We start from the raw sequence: 16,470 nt of genomic DNA, 5'->3' as shown, positions 1-16,470 counted from the left end.
AAGTTATTATTTTTAAACCCCAGGTAATACTGCAAGTAGTAACTTTTTGATTACCGGTATTACTGAAAGAATCACTAGTGCATACCCAGTTTTTGCTGGGATATATTGAAAAAACGTTATTTGTTTGTAATTTGCATATTTCTCAGCTGTTTACTGGTAGGATGTTGAAACCTTTTACAGTTGGTTAGTGGGCACATAGGGCTTTTTGGAAAACAGATCGGCTTAGTAATCGGTGCTTTGCTGAATGAGAATTTTTAAAAATAAAATTTTTTCTTTTTGAAAAATTGCCGATTTTGGAAGGAAAAGAACTCATATACGTCTTGACCAAAATGTCCGAAAAAAGCTTAAAACGTATCCTTAGTTGGTAGTCTATAAGAAATAATTAAAAAAAGATTGGGGGAAGTCTATAAAAAATGTTACGACAGAAAGAATGAATGTGCCTTTTTCCAAAAAAAAAAAAATGGTCAAAATTCGATATTTTTTGAAATTCCAATTTGTGGACTTTACAACTTTTTATCTAAAGCACATGGGCATACATTTTTTTCTACTAGAATTCGTAGAATTTTGTAAGGAATGCAGTTAAGAAGAAAAATTACGAATCCAAAAACGAAACTTCCAGGTTCGAAATACTGACCCCACTTTGTCAAAATTTTGCAAAAAAATAAAATGTTGGGGCCTATATCATGCGAACGATAAAAGGTAATTGCACACGCACTCGAACTTTTTTATAGAGCTTTACAAAGTCTACTCAGCAAAGAAAAAATCATCGAAATCGGTTCAAAATTGCGGAGTTGACAACTAAAACAAAATTTCATACCCTCGAGGTGACCAACTTTCAACGCCTACAGTACAGCCCGTGGACCCACTTGGGAGCCACAAATTTGCAAGCTTAGAGGAAAACTTTCAACTTTCACAAACAGAAAAAATTATGTTGATATTTTTATCCGTTCAAAAGTTACAGAATTATTTCCAAAAACAGCGATTTGGAACCACTGTACGCTGTTTGACAATTAAAAATATTAAGAATAAGAAAATAAGCATGTTTACGTTATCTTTCATTTTCCGGCTAATTAGTTTCTAAACTGATTCTTAAAGAACCAATTAAAAAGAAATCCCAATTAGTCTTGGAACTAACATAGTTTTTTCCCTGTGATAGACGGATCACCTATTTAAATCTATATTCTTTGGCACAATTTGCCGTCTCCAATTACATTGTGCTTGATTTGTTGCTGCCGTCTCCGTTTAGATACGAAATACTTATTTTTGTAGACTGTGGAGAGTTCATTCGCTCTTCATACATATTTCTTCCTCTCTCTCTCTCTCCTCTCCTAGAATCAACTGCTCGTTTTGTTAAGAGAGTTTGTGTAAGCTTCCGTTTCCATTTGTATGTGTTTGGAGAGATCATTATTCGCTCCACAACTTTGCTTAACCCATTTATGGTAATCAACAACTGTACAAGCGCTAACAATGTTAGTCCGTGTTTTCATATTTCCTTGTTCGGTTGTGTTTAGTGTTTTTTTTGTGTTATTGTGCAATTTGTGTATTTGTGCTACATTCCATGCTAGAACTTAGACATTTGTGCTTAAAATGTAATCTAAGAAGATAGCTAGACTAATTGCTAAAGCAATATCAGCACAGACTGAGCAAATATTAGTGAATATATGTTGGTATGTTATTTCATTAATTTCATTTTTATTGAATATTACATTCTAGTTAGAAATTAAATACTTTTGTTGTGTGCAATTGTGGTTCTGTTTCGTATCGATGAGGTCTTTTTGGTCGTGTTTCGTTGCCAGTGTTGCCAGTACTAGGGATTTCCACCCCCCCAAATTGTGTATATTTTTTCGTGAAATTTTTGAGTTAGGGACTTGGTGGTATGGTGGGGATATTTTTATGAGAAATTTTTGAGTTAGGGACTTGGGGATATGGTGCGGAATTTCTATAAATATGGAGATTTTTGTAGGGATTTTTTCGAAATACGTTCAGTATAATAAATCAGGTTTGCAGTAATTTATTTTGGGGGTCGCAGCTCTAATTTATAATTTCACTTATCTGGGTTAAAACATTGTTCTACAATCGTGAAATCATTGCGTTAATATCGGGCCAAAATGTTGCCCTGTTATCGGTGTTCATCACTGATTTGGACAATATCTATCTATATATAAGATTCAATCTGTGTTTGTTTATTTGTTTGTTTGATTGTTTGTCTGTTTGTATGTTCCGAGTTGGCTCCGAAACGGCTGAACCGATATACTTGAAACTTTCAGAGATCGTAGGGGGCGTTCATGTGGTGAAAATAGGGTGCCTCATTTGTTGACATCTGGTCGCGGAGGGGGACCTTCCCTTTGTCGTGCTTTTTGAAAATTGGACCAAAGTTGACCGATTTGCTTGAAATTTTCATTGAAGGTTGGGGTTGGTATCTAAACAAATATCCGGTACTTTATATTTCGATATTTGGGGGCGGAGGGGGGCCTCCCCTTTGTTCGACTTTTTTAAAGTACAGTGAAAAAATTAAAACTCTCTAAATTATCTGAGATTTACAGAGAACATGCGGTGAGGTTATGGAATTAATATGGGGTACCTGATGATTTCATATGTGGACGGGAAAGGTGACCTCCCCCTTGCCAAACTTTTTGCAACTTGAAATTATGCGATTTGCTTGAAATTTTCATTGAATGTTGGGGTTGGCATCTAGACAAAAATCCGCTACATTATTTTTCGATAATTGGTCGGGGAGGGGGACCACCCCTTTGCCCGACTTTTTTTTTAAGTACAGTGAAAACAAAACTAAACTCCCTCGACTGAAATTTTACGGAACAAATGGGTGAGGTTATGAAATTTATATCAGGTTCCTGATTTTTTAATAAAAATAAAAGGGCATAGGGAGACATCCGCTTCTCTTAAATACATACAGAGAAACAATTAAATTTTACCGAGTTACTTGAAATTTACAGAGGAGTGGGGAGAGGTTACGATATTAATATTTGATACTTGATTTTGTGATATTTGGTCGGAAGAGGGGCCGCCCCTTGCCCTGCTTTTGGAAATTTGGGCTTATAATTTGCTTGACATTTCCTGGGACGTTTACAAGATATACGCTACATCACTTTTCGATATTTTGTCGGGGAGGAGGACCTCCTCTAAAACTGAAAAAAAATCTTAAGTTTTCTTGAAATTTACAAAGGCAGTGGGGGAAGGTTATGAACGAAGGGGCAACCTTGATTGCCCCACACTTGAAGGAAAGTTTCAAGAATTTTCAGGGAAGGTTAGGTGTGCTATTCACTACGGTGTTTGTCGATATAGTATCGGGGAAAGTGACGTCCTTTTAAAACAATAGAGCAAAATTTAAACATCTCCGATCTACTTGAAATTTACAGGGAACGTGGGAGGAGGTGATTAAATTTATACATGATTTTTAAATTAGTATATGATTTTTCGATATCTGGTTGGGGAAGGGAAAAATTGAAATAAACTTTGTCGATTGACTTCGATAGAATTTATAGGGACCATTGAGTAGTTGTGAAATTAATAAAGGGCACGTGATAGTCCGATATCAGGTCGGAGTGGAGCGAAGGTGGGGAGAGGGTTCCCTTTTGGCCGTTTTATTTTTCTTAAATTGAAAGTAGAGAGTTGTCCGTAAATGGGAACTCAGTACTTAATTTTATGATTTTTGCACAGGCTTCTGCCAGATTTCTTTTTAGTAAAGAACTTAAATTTACATGAAATTGGCAGCCAACGTAGAGGGTGCATCATTTTCCAACATTTTAGCAAATGTTAATGTGGTAAAATTTTTTACTACTTTAGCTTTTTCCGATTTATTGAATGGGAAACAGTACCCAGCAAACAAATTTTGGAAGTTCTTCCAAAGGCACAACTTTAAAAGCACTTCCAGAAGATGCACTCCCAATGATGTTCTTTATTTTAACTACCCAGGAAGTTATTTTAATTAAATTTTTTAAAGGGTGATTTGTTAAGAGCTTGATAACTTTTTTAAAAAAAAAAACGCATAAAATTTGCAAAATCTCATCGGTTCTTTATTTGAAACGTTAGATTGGTCCATGACATTTACTTTTTGAAGATAATTTCATTTAAATGTTGACCGCGGCTGCGTCTTAGGTGGTCCATTCGGAAAGTCCAATTTTGGGCAACTTTTTCGAGCATTTCGGCCGGAATAGCCCGAATTTCTTCGGAAATGTTGTCTTCCAAAGCTGGAATAGTTGCTGGCTTATTTCTGTAGACTTTAGACTTGACGTAGCCCCACAAAAAATAGTCTAAAGGCGTCAAATCGCATGATCTTGGTGGCCAACTTACCGGTCCATTTCTTGAGATGAATTGTTCTCCGAAGTTTTCCCTCAAAATGGCCATAGAATCGCGAGCTGTGTGGCATGTAGCGCCATCTTGTTGAAACCACATGTCAACCAAGTTCAGTTCTTCCATTTTTGGCAACAAAAAGTTTGTTAGCATCGAACGATAGCGATCGCCATTCACCGTAACGTTGCGTCCAACAGCATCTTTGAAAAAATACGGTCCAATGATTCCACCAGCGTACAAACCACACCAAACAGTGCATTTTTCGGGATGCATGGGCAGTTCTTGAACGGCTTCTGGTTGCTCTTCACTCCAAATGCGGCAATTTTGCTTATTTACGTAGCCATTCAACCAGAAATGAGCCTCATCGCTGAACAAAATTTGTCGATAAAAAAGCGGATTTTCTGCCAACTTTTCTAGGGCCCATTCACTGAAAATTCGACGTTGTGGCAGATCGTTCGTCTATTCATGATGAAATGTCAAAGCATACTGAGCATCTTTCTCTTTGACACCATGTCTGAAATCCCACGTGATCTGTCAAATACTAATGCATGAAAATCCTAACCTCAAAAGAATCACCCTTTACAACTTGGTTTTTTCATACTTTTAATGGGAAATTTAAACTTTTTTTGTTTCAAAGAGCTTAAAAACAGAGTAAGAATTCATAAAATGGTACAAATCATTTAAATTTTGTCGAAAAAAATACTAAATCCAATCTGATAAAATTGTGAATTTTTGAAAATATTTGAGGTCTAACGTTTCCGACAAGCGTTAGAATCCATTAAAAATTATAAAAAATTATAAAAATTATTTATTTGACAAAATATCACAGAATTTTTTAATTTACATCCAAAACATTGAATTCGGATCACACCTAATGAAGTGATGCAAATTCAGTGCAATGGAGAACTTCCGTCCTATGACAAACCCATGTTAAATTCATCGCTTCTGCGTCAATTTTGCACCACTTTCTGATCCAAAAAGAAAATTATCATTACTTTTTTGGCGACGCTTTTTTTGCTGGGTAATTCTTTGTATGTTATTATAATATAGTGCTTAATTTTCAGATATGTTGAGGAGAAGGATACCTTTCCTGGACAAACCACACTTAAAATTCACAAGAAATATAGAAGATTGTCCAACTACTTGAATACAGAACATTATTTAAAAAAATTTGGAGGAAAGGGTACACCCTCTCCCCGACATTTTTTAGGACGAACCGTTTTACATTTGCAAATCCGCCGTATTTGTACCTATAAACGAAAAAGCAAGTAGTCCAATTTGTTTGAAAGAATTCAAATCTTTTCAAATTTGATTTCAGCACGAAGGATATGGTTGACTAAGTTAACGCAAAATATTCTTACAAATACGCTTCGTATTCCATAAATACAGAAATGATGAAGATCGTACAACTTCATATTAATCTACCACTTAATTTTATTGACTGAGTACTTCGAAATAAATGTTCGCCATAAATACATGGCTTCAAACTCCCATTTGCATTTTTCGAACATTTGGAAGACAGTCGCCGGTCTCTCTCTATTTCACTAAAGCCAATTTAACTTTATTTTAGTTCGTGAAAGTTGGAGAAAATTTTCTTTACTCTAATAATTTTTTTGCGTACGTTAGTTAAATAAACTAAAATACGGGGAAAATTATACACAAATGAATCATAAGGATTTACTAAATTCGTACTTCGAGCCCATCTTGATCTTCGTATGGCACTAAAGACATTTTTGCAATTTTGAACTCCAAGTTTTTCCTTCAAACTACAAAATTTTATTTAACAAGTGAAAAAAAAAATTAATTATGTCTAATAAATTTTCTTGAATTTGTCGAAAAATATGTACTTATTTTTGTGATATCGGCATGATGTCAGCGTTTTTAATACAGTTCTGTTAAAATTTTCTAAAAATAATCTAAATTTTCTTCCTGGTGGGTTCATTGTTTTTTCAGAGTAACAGCTGAACTTTCTAAAGGGTGATACGGTCAAAATTTGGTCAAGGGAAAACGCGTGTAAATCGGTGAAATCGTTTATTTAAAAAATCAAATTAAATTTCTTTTTCAAGTTCAATTAGTATAAAATTCAGGAAAAATATTCAGTTAGGCTTTCGCTTTTCCAAATCCGAATTGCCGAGCCTCACGCTTGACACCTGCCATCAGATTTTGTACAGTCACCTTGTCCACCTTCTTCGCCGCAGAAAGCCAGTTTGCCTTGAACTGCTGCTCGTCCTTAGCAGTTTTTTTGGTCTTCTTTAGGTTCCGCTTGACAATAGCCCAGTATTTCTCAATTGGGCGGAGTTCTGGTGTGTTGGGAGGGTTCTTGTCATTGGGAACCACCTGCACGTTGTTGGCGGCGTACCACTCCATGGCCTTTTTACCGTAATGGCAAGATGCCAAATCCGGCCAAAATAGTACGGAACAAACGTGTTTCTTCAGGAAAGGCAGCAGACGTTTATTTAAACACTCTTTCACGTAAATTTCTTGGTTGACAGTCCCAGAAGCTATGAAAATGCTGCTTTTCAAGCCACAGGTACAGATGGCTTGCCAAACCAGATATTTCTTTGCGAACTTTGACAGTCTTATATGCTTGAAAATATCTGCTACCTTTCCCCTTCCTTTTGCCGTATAAAACTCCTGTCCCGGAAGCTGCTTGTAGTCGGCTTTGACGTAGGATTCGTCGTCCATTACCACGCAATCAAACTTCGTCAGCATCGTCGTGTACAGCCTCCGGGATCGCGCTTTGGCCGTTGTATTTTGTTTATCATCGCGATTTGGAGTCACTACCTTCTTGTAAGTCGATAGTCCGGCTCGTTTTTTGGCTCGATGCACGGTTGTAGACGATACACCCAGCTTATTTGCGGCATCTCGGAGAGAGAGGTTAGGGTTTCGCTTGAAACTACCGGCAACTCTCTTTGTCGTCTCAGCGGCTTCCGGTTTTCGGTTTCCCCCCGATCCAGACTTCCTGGCTGTCGACAAACGTTCCATAAACACTTTAATTACATTTGTAACGGTTGATTTGGCAACTTTTAGCGATTTTGCCAGCTTTGCGTGCGAGTAGCTCGGATTTTCGCGATGCGCGAGCAAAATTTTGATACGCTGCTCTTCTTGCTTGGACGGCATTTTGACAACTGAAGAGTGAATTCCAAAATCAAAATAGGAGCAACATTCTACACACACACACCTTCAAAATGAGGGGTGTTCAGGTTTTTTAAATGCAAAATTGAAAGAAATACGTCAAGTTTATATTGACCAAATTTTGACCGTATCACCCTTTACGTTGCTCATAAATCTTCCTAGATCGCAAAAGTCTGCACAGTAACTGTATTAGGATAAAATTGTAGGCAGCATTATCTTAATTAGGACAAAATTGTATTTTTTTTTTTGAGATGGTAATCGTTTGCCTTTGAATATAACTACGATAAGCATATTGCCAATCAGGGTATAAATGAAATTCCTAGGGCGTTTTTCCAATATAATACAACCTCCAATCTTTGAATTCAATGCACAATGTTATAGCTTTGGATTCCCCCAGAAGCTGATTTTAATGAATTTTATCGCTATTACAAAACATTCCAAGATCAACCAACCCGTACATGAAAAGCAAAAGAGTATAAAAGACAAATTATTAAATGTAGTTTTGCCATTCATTCGCAGATGAAACGTCAACTGTTATATGAGGAAAATGAACTATCCACAAAAGAAAGCGTAGCCAAAAAAGTAGTGAAATTTTTCTTTTTGGATCCGGAAGTGGTGCAAACTTGGCGCAGAAACAATGAATTTAATATGAGCTTTCGATTGAATTTCGCAAAAAAGAATAGAAAATCCCTAAAATTAAAAAAAAAAAAAACAATAAAAAAAAATGAAAAGATGCATCCCCGGTGGGATATGAACCTGTGCCGTTTGATGTTTTCACATCCATGGAAGTCCTTTTGGAAAGGTTTTACAAATTACGATAATTTTTATTATACCCTCCATCATAGGATGGGGGTATATTAACTTTGTCATTCCGTTTGTAACACATCGAAATATTGCTCTAAGACCCCATAAAGTATATATATTCTGGGTCGTGGTGAAATTCTGAGTCGATCTAAGCATGTCCGTCCGTCCGTCCGTCCGTCCGTCCGTCCGTCTGTTGAAATCACGCTAACTTCCGAACGAAACAAGCTATCGACTTGAAACTTGGCACAAGTAGTTGTCATCGATGTAGGTCGGATGGTATTGAAAATGGGCCATATCGGTCCACTTTTACGTATAGCCCCCATATAAAGGGACCCTCAGATTTGGCTTGTGGAGCCTCTAACAGAAGCATATTTCATCCGATCCGGCTGAAATTTGGTATATGGTGTTGGTATATGGTCTCTAACAACCATGCAAAAATTGGTCCACATCGGTCCATAATTATATATAGCCTCCATATAAACCGATCCCCAGATTTGGCTTGTGGAGCCTCTAAGAGAAGCATATTTCATCCGATCCGGCTGAAATTTGGTACATGGTGTTGGTAGATGGTCTCTAACAATCGTGCAAAAATTGGTCCACATCGGTCCATAATTATATATAGCCCCCATACAAACCGATCCCCAGATTTGGCTTGTGGAGCCTCTAAGAGAAGCATATTTCATCCGATCCGGCTGAAATTTGGTACATGGTGTTGGTAGATGGTCTCTAACAATCATGCAAAAATTGGTGCACATCGGTCCATAATTATATATAGCCCCCATATAAACCGATCCCCAGATTTGGCTTGCGGAGCCTCAAAGAGAAGCAAATTTCATCCGATCCGGCTGAAATTTGGTACATGATGTTGGTATATGGTCTCTAATAACCATGCAAAAATTGGTCCACATCGGTCCATAATTATATATGGACCCCATATAAACCGATCTCCAGATTTGGCTTGCGAAGCCCCAAAGAGAAGCAAATTGCATCCGATCCGGCTGAAATTTGGTACTTGGTATTGTTATATGGTCTCTAATAACCATGCAAAAATTGGTCCACATAGGTTCATAATTATATATAGCCCCCATATAAGCTGATCCCCAGATTTGGCTTGCGAAGTCTCCAAGAGAAGCAAATTTCACCCAATCCGGTTGTAATTTTGAACATGGTGTTAGTACATGATCTTTAACAACCGTGCCAGAATTGGTCCATATCGGTCCATAATTATATATAGCCCCCATATAAAACGTTCTCCAGATTTGACCTCCGGAGCCTCTTGGAGGAGCAAAATTCATCCGATCCGGTTCAAATTAGGAACGTGGTGTTAGTATATGGTCGCTAACAACCATACAACAATTGGTCCAATCACTCAAAAATTGGTCCATATCGGTTCATAACCATGGTTGCCACTAGAGCCAAAATTAATCTACCAAAATTTTATTTATATAGAAAATTTTGTCAAAATTTTATTTCTACACCGAAAAAAAAGTTTACTATTTTTTATGAAAAATGAACTAACCCATAGTAAGAATGACCATGATTTGGCGCCAAAGATTTTTTTCATCTAGATAAGTTCATGATTTTCTTATAAATTAGTTCATGTATTGCATCGAATTTTAGTTCATTATTACTATGCTGTGGGAAGAATATAGTTAAACTCATTCAAAATATTCCTGCTATCCGGAAAAATGAACAATTTTTTGGGAAACCTGTATTAAGAAATTGGTTTGAAATAAACTGTTTGTCGGTATAATTTTCAAAAAAGTAGAGAAATTGAGGAATCAAAGGTACAACAAGCCTGTATACAACTAATAAATTTTTCGTACAAAACAAGTCAATTTTCTATAACCACCAGTATTTTATTTCAAAAAATTATTATTATATTACACAAAACTATGGTTTATGATATACAATAAAGGAAATATTTTTATTAGTACGTTGGATGCAGTTACTTGTCGGTAGTTAGTAATTGCTTCTTCAAAAGAGTAATATTCTACGTTATTAGGACTAAACTAATTAATTTAAATTTCCATGTTTTCTATCCAGATGAAAGATATATTGAATTGTCCAATTTCATCGATTTTGGCTAACTTTTGTTGGGCGGATTTGTCTTATAAGCATCTGAAATTGCAAAGTTATACAAAATATAAGAAAAATATTATCAAATTCTATCGTTCATATTGATTTTTAACTTACGGTTTTCAAGAGTGTTTCCTAGAGCCAATAAGGATATCAGCTTAATTAGCATTAAACAGTAAGAATATTCAAAAAAATACCATTACAAGACCTGTTTACCTGCAAGTGAAAATAATAATTTTTAATAAATTTAAATTTTAGTTTTATTAAAAACGGACAAAATACCGTTTATAGAAAACTTACCACATTGAAAAATCCATCCAGTTGGTACATTATTGAAATCATATCCATGGACTATTGGGACGTTTTTGAAATTATTCTCAGAATATATTTGAAATAAAAAATGAAAAAAAAATTAAACATAATTTCCAATTGTCAGTATAGCATTTAGTATTTAAGGTGGATATTAAGTTCGAGTTTAGAGGCTAAAATCGCAATTTTCATGATACGTTTTCTTTAATAATCCATTATAAAAAAATAATCTTTATAAAAAACTTGGTTTGGGCTATTCTCCATTAAGTTATATTTAAATTTGTATCGGAAGACGTACAATTTTACACTTTTCTTAGTAATTTATTTTTATTTTTAGCGTCTAAACTCGAACTTAGTACTCACCTGTAGGAATTGCTGTAACATAAAAAATATAGATTCAAAAACATGTTTGCATCTCCAACCTGTGATCCAGATGTAGAATAAATATAGATCATCCTATTACCACTCATGTTGTATATTTTTTATGTAAATCAATTAAAAATCCGCACTAATTTTAAACTATTAACAGAAATATACAGTTCCTTAATCTGTTATTTGTTTTTTATCAATAAAAAGCGTTTCTGATTACTCTAACATCACATCATTCACTTCTCAGTTTATAAAATGTTTCGAAATAAATGTATTTTCATTAATAATCACCAATACCTCACGTACAATTTTGCAAAATTAAAACCACGTGTGCACTTCATAAATGCATCTACATAACTGAATGCAACAATAAAACTCAAAGACACAAATAGCCATAAAGAAAAACAACTCCGTAAAGAAAAACAACTCCACACACACACACACGATCCCTTTCTGATCTCGCTATTGCAAGAACACAACTCTCACCACAAAAGATACCAACAACACACAAGGAACATTCCATTGTCTCTAGAATCAAAACAACCAACAACAGCATAAATGACGCAATAACAAACACAAACAATCATACGAGATATACACAAAATGTCTCTAAAAACTCCCTCACATGATGCACTCACATTTTCCAGTAGCACGTTTATTGATTAGTTTGAATTCTATCTATAAGTTAAGGTAAAATATATACCAAATCTATGAGGAATCTATAAAAAATGATATACACCCGGCAAGGATTATATTAACTACTTTTTATTCTACTTTATCTACAATTTTCAATGTGAGGAAAAACACTCCAACTTATATAAAAAGGGAAATAATCTGTAGGTAGCCATCATACGAATCGGTAATGTCGTTAAGTTAATTTTTACTACAAAAATTTTTTTCCATACAAAATTTTTTCTTAGTAAATTGTCTACATTTCGTAGTAAGATTTTTATATTGCCCATGTATTTTTATAATAGAATTCACGATGCATTAACTACTGTGTTGGAAATTTATTTAAGGAAAAATCCTTCCCATTTCGTAGTTAGTGAACTAAAAAACATTTACTGAATTTTTATAAGTTTTCCTTTAGCTAAGTTAATTTTCGTTGTGGTTACGAAAAATGAACTACATTACAGTAAATTTGTTGAACTATGTGGAAGTCAAAATGGTCCTTAAATTTACAAGACACTTTTTTTTCTGTGTATAGAAAATGTTGTCAAAATTTTATTTCTAGAGAAAATTTTGTTAAAATTTTATTCGGTTCATAATCATGGTTGCCACTCGAGCCAAAAATAATCTACCAAGATTTTATTTCTATAGAATATTTTGTCAAAAGTCTATTTCTATAGAAAATTTTGTTAAAATTTTATTTCTGTAGAAAATTTTGTCAAAATGTTATGTCTACTTTGTCAAACTGAATTATATACGTATTGGATCGATCTTTTTTGATTTAATATATACCACGTATGGACTTACATACAATTTAGAAGATGGTGTTAGGAGGTTTTAAGATACCTTGCCATCGGCAAGCGTTACCGCAACTTAAGTAATTCGATTGTGGATGGCAGTGTTTAGAAAAAGTTTCTACGCAATCCATGATGGAGGGTACATAAGCTTCGGCCTGGCCGAACTTACGGCCGTACATACTTGTTTTTTTGTTGATTTTTAACGGAAAAAATATATGCAAAAAAATACAAAAACAAAATAAAAACGATGTTATACAAAAAAAAAAATATATATATATATTTAATAAAACAAGTAAATACGGCCGTAAGTTCGGCCAGGCCGAATATTATGTACCCTCCACCATGGATTGCATAGAAACTTATACGAAAGACTGTCATCCCCAATCGAATTACTTGTCTTGCGGTAACACTTGCCGATGGCAAGGTATCTTAAAACTTCTTAACACCGTCTTCTGAATTGTAAGTTACTCCATACGGGGTATATAAACAAAAAAAAAAAAAAACGATTAAATACACAATTTTCTATAGAAATAAAATTTTGACAAAATTTTCTATAGAAATAAAATTTTGACAAAATTTTCTATAGTAATGAAATTTTGACAAAATTTTCTATAGAAAATTATATATTTTGACAAAAATTTCTATAGAAATAAAAATTTGGTAGATTATTTTTGGCAATATGGACCAATTTTTGTGTGATTGGCGATCGGCTATATATAACTATCGACAGATATGGACCAATTGTTGCGTGGCTGTTACCGGCTATATACTAACACCACGTACCAATTTCATCCAGATCGGATGAATTTTCCTCCTCCAAGAGGTTCCGGAGGTCAAATCTGGGGATCGATTTATATGAGGGCTATATATAATTATGGACCGATATGGACCAATTTTTGCATGGCTTTTACAAACCATATACTAACACCACGTATCAAATTTCAACCGGATCGAATGAATTTTGCTCCTCCAAGAAGCTCCGGATGTCATATCTGGGGATCGGTTTATATGGAAGCTATATATAATTATGGACCGATGTAGACCATTTTCTGCATGGTCATTAGAGACCATATACTAACATCATGCACCATATTTCAGCCGGATCAATTTTTGCATGGTTGTTAGAGACCATATACTTACACTATGTACCAAATTTCAGCAAGATCGGATGAAATTTGCTTCACTTAGAGGCTCCGCAAGCCAAATCGGGGGATCGGTTTATATGGGGGCTATATATCATTATGGACCGATGTGGACCAATTTTTGCATGGTTGTTACAGACCATATACTAAGACTATGCACCAAATTTCAGCCAAATCGGATGAAACGTGCTTCTCTTCGAGGCTCCGCAATCCAAATCGGGGGATCGGTTTATATGGGGGCTATATATAATTATGGACCGATGTGGACCAATTTTTGCATGGTTGTTAGAGACCATATACTTACACTATGTACCAAATTTCAGCAAGATCGGATGAAAGTTGCTTCTCTTAGAGGCTCCGCAAGCCAAATCTGGGATCGGTTTATATGGGGGCTATATATAATTATGGACCGATGTAAACCAATTTTTGCATGGTTGTTAGAGACCATATACTAACACCATGTACCAAATTTGTCCCAAGTTTCAAGTCGATAGCTTGTTTCGTTCGGAAGTTAGCGTGATTTCAACAGACGGACGGACGGACATGCTCAGATCGACTCAGAATTTCACCACGACCCAGAATATATACTTTATGGGGTCTTAGAGCAATATTTCGATATGTTACAAACGGAATGACAAAGTTGACAAGTTTATACCCCCCATCCTATGATGGAGGGTATAAAAATGTTTTTTTTTTTCAAAAATATTTAATAAAAAAAATTGGAAGTAGCTTGAAAGTCATTCCGTGGTGTCACATTAGGTTCACATCACAGAATAAACGTTTTGACGCATCGTATTCAATGGCATTTGTGGCTGAGTGTGCTAAGGCGTTCTGTTATGGTGCCAACAGACCCAGGTTCAACCCCCAGGTTCAATTTGTAAAAATTAGCTAATAAGAAAATAAAAGTTGAACAAGAAATAGTGATAAAAATAAAAAGTGAAATCGGAAAAAAATTGTTTTTTTAGTTTTTTAAATTTCTTCATCCAAATGAACTTCCAAGGCACATCCTCTAAAGCAATGCAAAGGATCCAGAAATGGAGTACTTACGTCCTATGACAAGCCCATGTAAAATTCATTGGATATGATCCAAGTTTGAACTTCATTGGATATGAGCCAAGGTTACACTAGTTCCGGATCACAAATTGGGGATCCAAACTACTTTTTTGAAGCTCTTTTTTTCCTGGGTAATAATTTACTTCCAATATATAAATCAGATCCAATATATAAATCATCAGTGATATGACTGTAGACTACGACAAATGAGAGATTACTTTTGGCCTAACTCTTATATACCCAATCATTTTGAAAATTCTTCTTACAACTTTTCGTACATATATCATTTGGTGGCATACTGTGGAGAATGTGGACCACGGCAAAATCAGCATGTACGAGATGTAGATGGCAATAAATTCTTTTCTGACTCCATTGTTGTATAATGGGATAAACGGCAAAAATTAGCGTATTTTAGTTGGATTTGCATCCCATTTTGTGCTGTACATTTTTTGTGTACAATTATAGGATTACAGGTTTGGTGCATGCAAAATACGAATTACTACTGTTTCTCTTTTGTTAAGTATGGAAACTTTTAATCCAATCACGATCTCGACCTAAGGCTGTAGTGTTTTGTTGTTTATTGGAATTGGATTTGTATTTTCACTAATTGGCAAATTATCGATGTTTTATGGAGCATAGAGTGACCATCATAAAAATTGGGACCTGAGTGTGTAGACCATATTCAAATTTTGTAATTATCCTGACGGTTATTGATTAACCCCAGGACCAGGACATGACTAGTCCTTGGCATTTATTGACCTGTCTCAGTTCTGGTAAAAACGTATGACCACATGGGTTTTTCATTGACAAGGTGAATTTAGACTTTAGGACATAACTTAGACTTATACCAAAATACCAGTGATGGAACAGTTAAGTTGCATTAGTCCTCAGACAGGTCCTAATAAACTATTCTTGGACAACCTTTAGCGCATACACACAAAAAAATTTTTTCTGGTTCAATCACGAAATTAATTGATCCAATTAATTTTTTAATTGAAATGTCTTCAATCACAGAAATGATAGTATCAATTAAAAAATTAATTGAAGGCCAATTAAAAAATTATGTGATACTATTAAATTTTGTAATTGATTTCTGTTTCAATTAAAAAATTTGTTGAATCAATTAAATTTTTAATTGAATATTTTTTAAAAATCAATTAAAATTTTAATTGGAAAAATTTTCGTGAAATTTTTTTCTGTGTACTTCAGATGTTTTTTGTAGCATACAGTGAATGAACTATTATGTAATTAGTTTGGTGTTACCACAAAAGATTCTGATAATAATATAACATAAATAATTCTGATAATAATATATCAGTGAATCGGATATAATATTTCTATCTTTTCGAGAGATATTATGTCTGGCCCAACGAGCTTCTACCTAAATACAGTACACTTGCTTTACGGAGATCGGAATAGAGAATAGTCATCTCCACGACTAATCACTGCAAAACAATATGACAATTTTTAAAGTAAGACTAACTATGTTAGACCATTGATACTAGACCTGTGATAAGTCAGTCTGTGGCAATATGCAAGAAAAAAAGTGAACTGTTTTATATGAAGAATGAACTATCTCGCACGAAAATTGAACAAAATTTTACTCCACATTTTGAGATTTCCACAAAGCGTTGTCAAAACCAGGAAATTTTAATGCCCTGCTGTACTTTTTAACTACAGTTCACGAAATTACATCATCTCATAGAAGAAAAAATTAACTTAAAGTAAAGAAGAAAATCATTGGCGCCAAATCATGACCATTTTAAACATAGAGTAGTTCATTCTTCTTATTTTTGGGAATC

The 16,470-nt window shown here is 34.7% G+C and overlaps 1 long non-coding RNA gene across 1 annotated transcript; it reads right to left on the bottom strand.

The window, feature by feature from the left end:
- Nucleotides 1-10,149: 10,149 nt before the first annotated feature.
- LOC142232140 (uncharacterized) lies at nucleotides 10,150-10,687 on the bottom strand. Its single transcript, XR_012721042.1, has 3 exons — nucleotides 10,630-10,687; nucleotides 10,447-10,545; nucleotides 10,150-10,371 (listed from the first exon to the last, which is right to left on the bottom strand). It is a non-coding gene; the product is annotated as an uncharacterized LOC142232140 (long non-coding RNA).
- Between the last annotated feature and the right edge of the window lie 5,783 nt (nucleotides 10,688-16,470).

Source organism: Haematobia irritans, chromosome 3, assembly GCF_050003625.1.
Source record: "Haematobia irritans isolate KBUSLIRL chromosome 3, ASM5000362v1, whole genome shotgun sequence".
Lineage (NCBI taxonomy): Eukaryota > Metazoa > Arthropoda > Insecta > Diptera > Muscidae > Haematobia > Haematobia irritans.
This window is presented reverse-complemented; position numbering and strand designations above follow the sequence as displayed.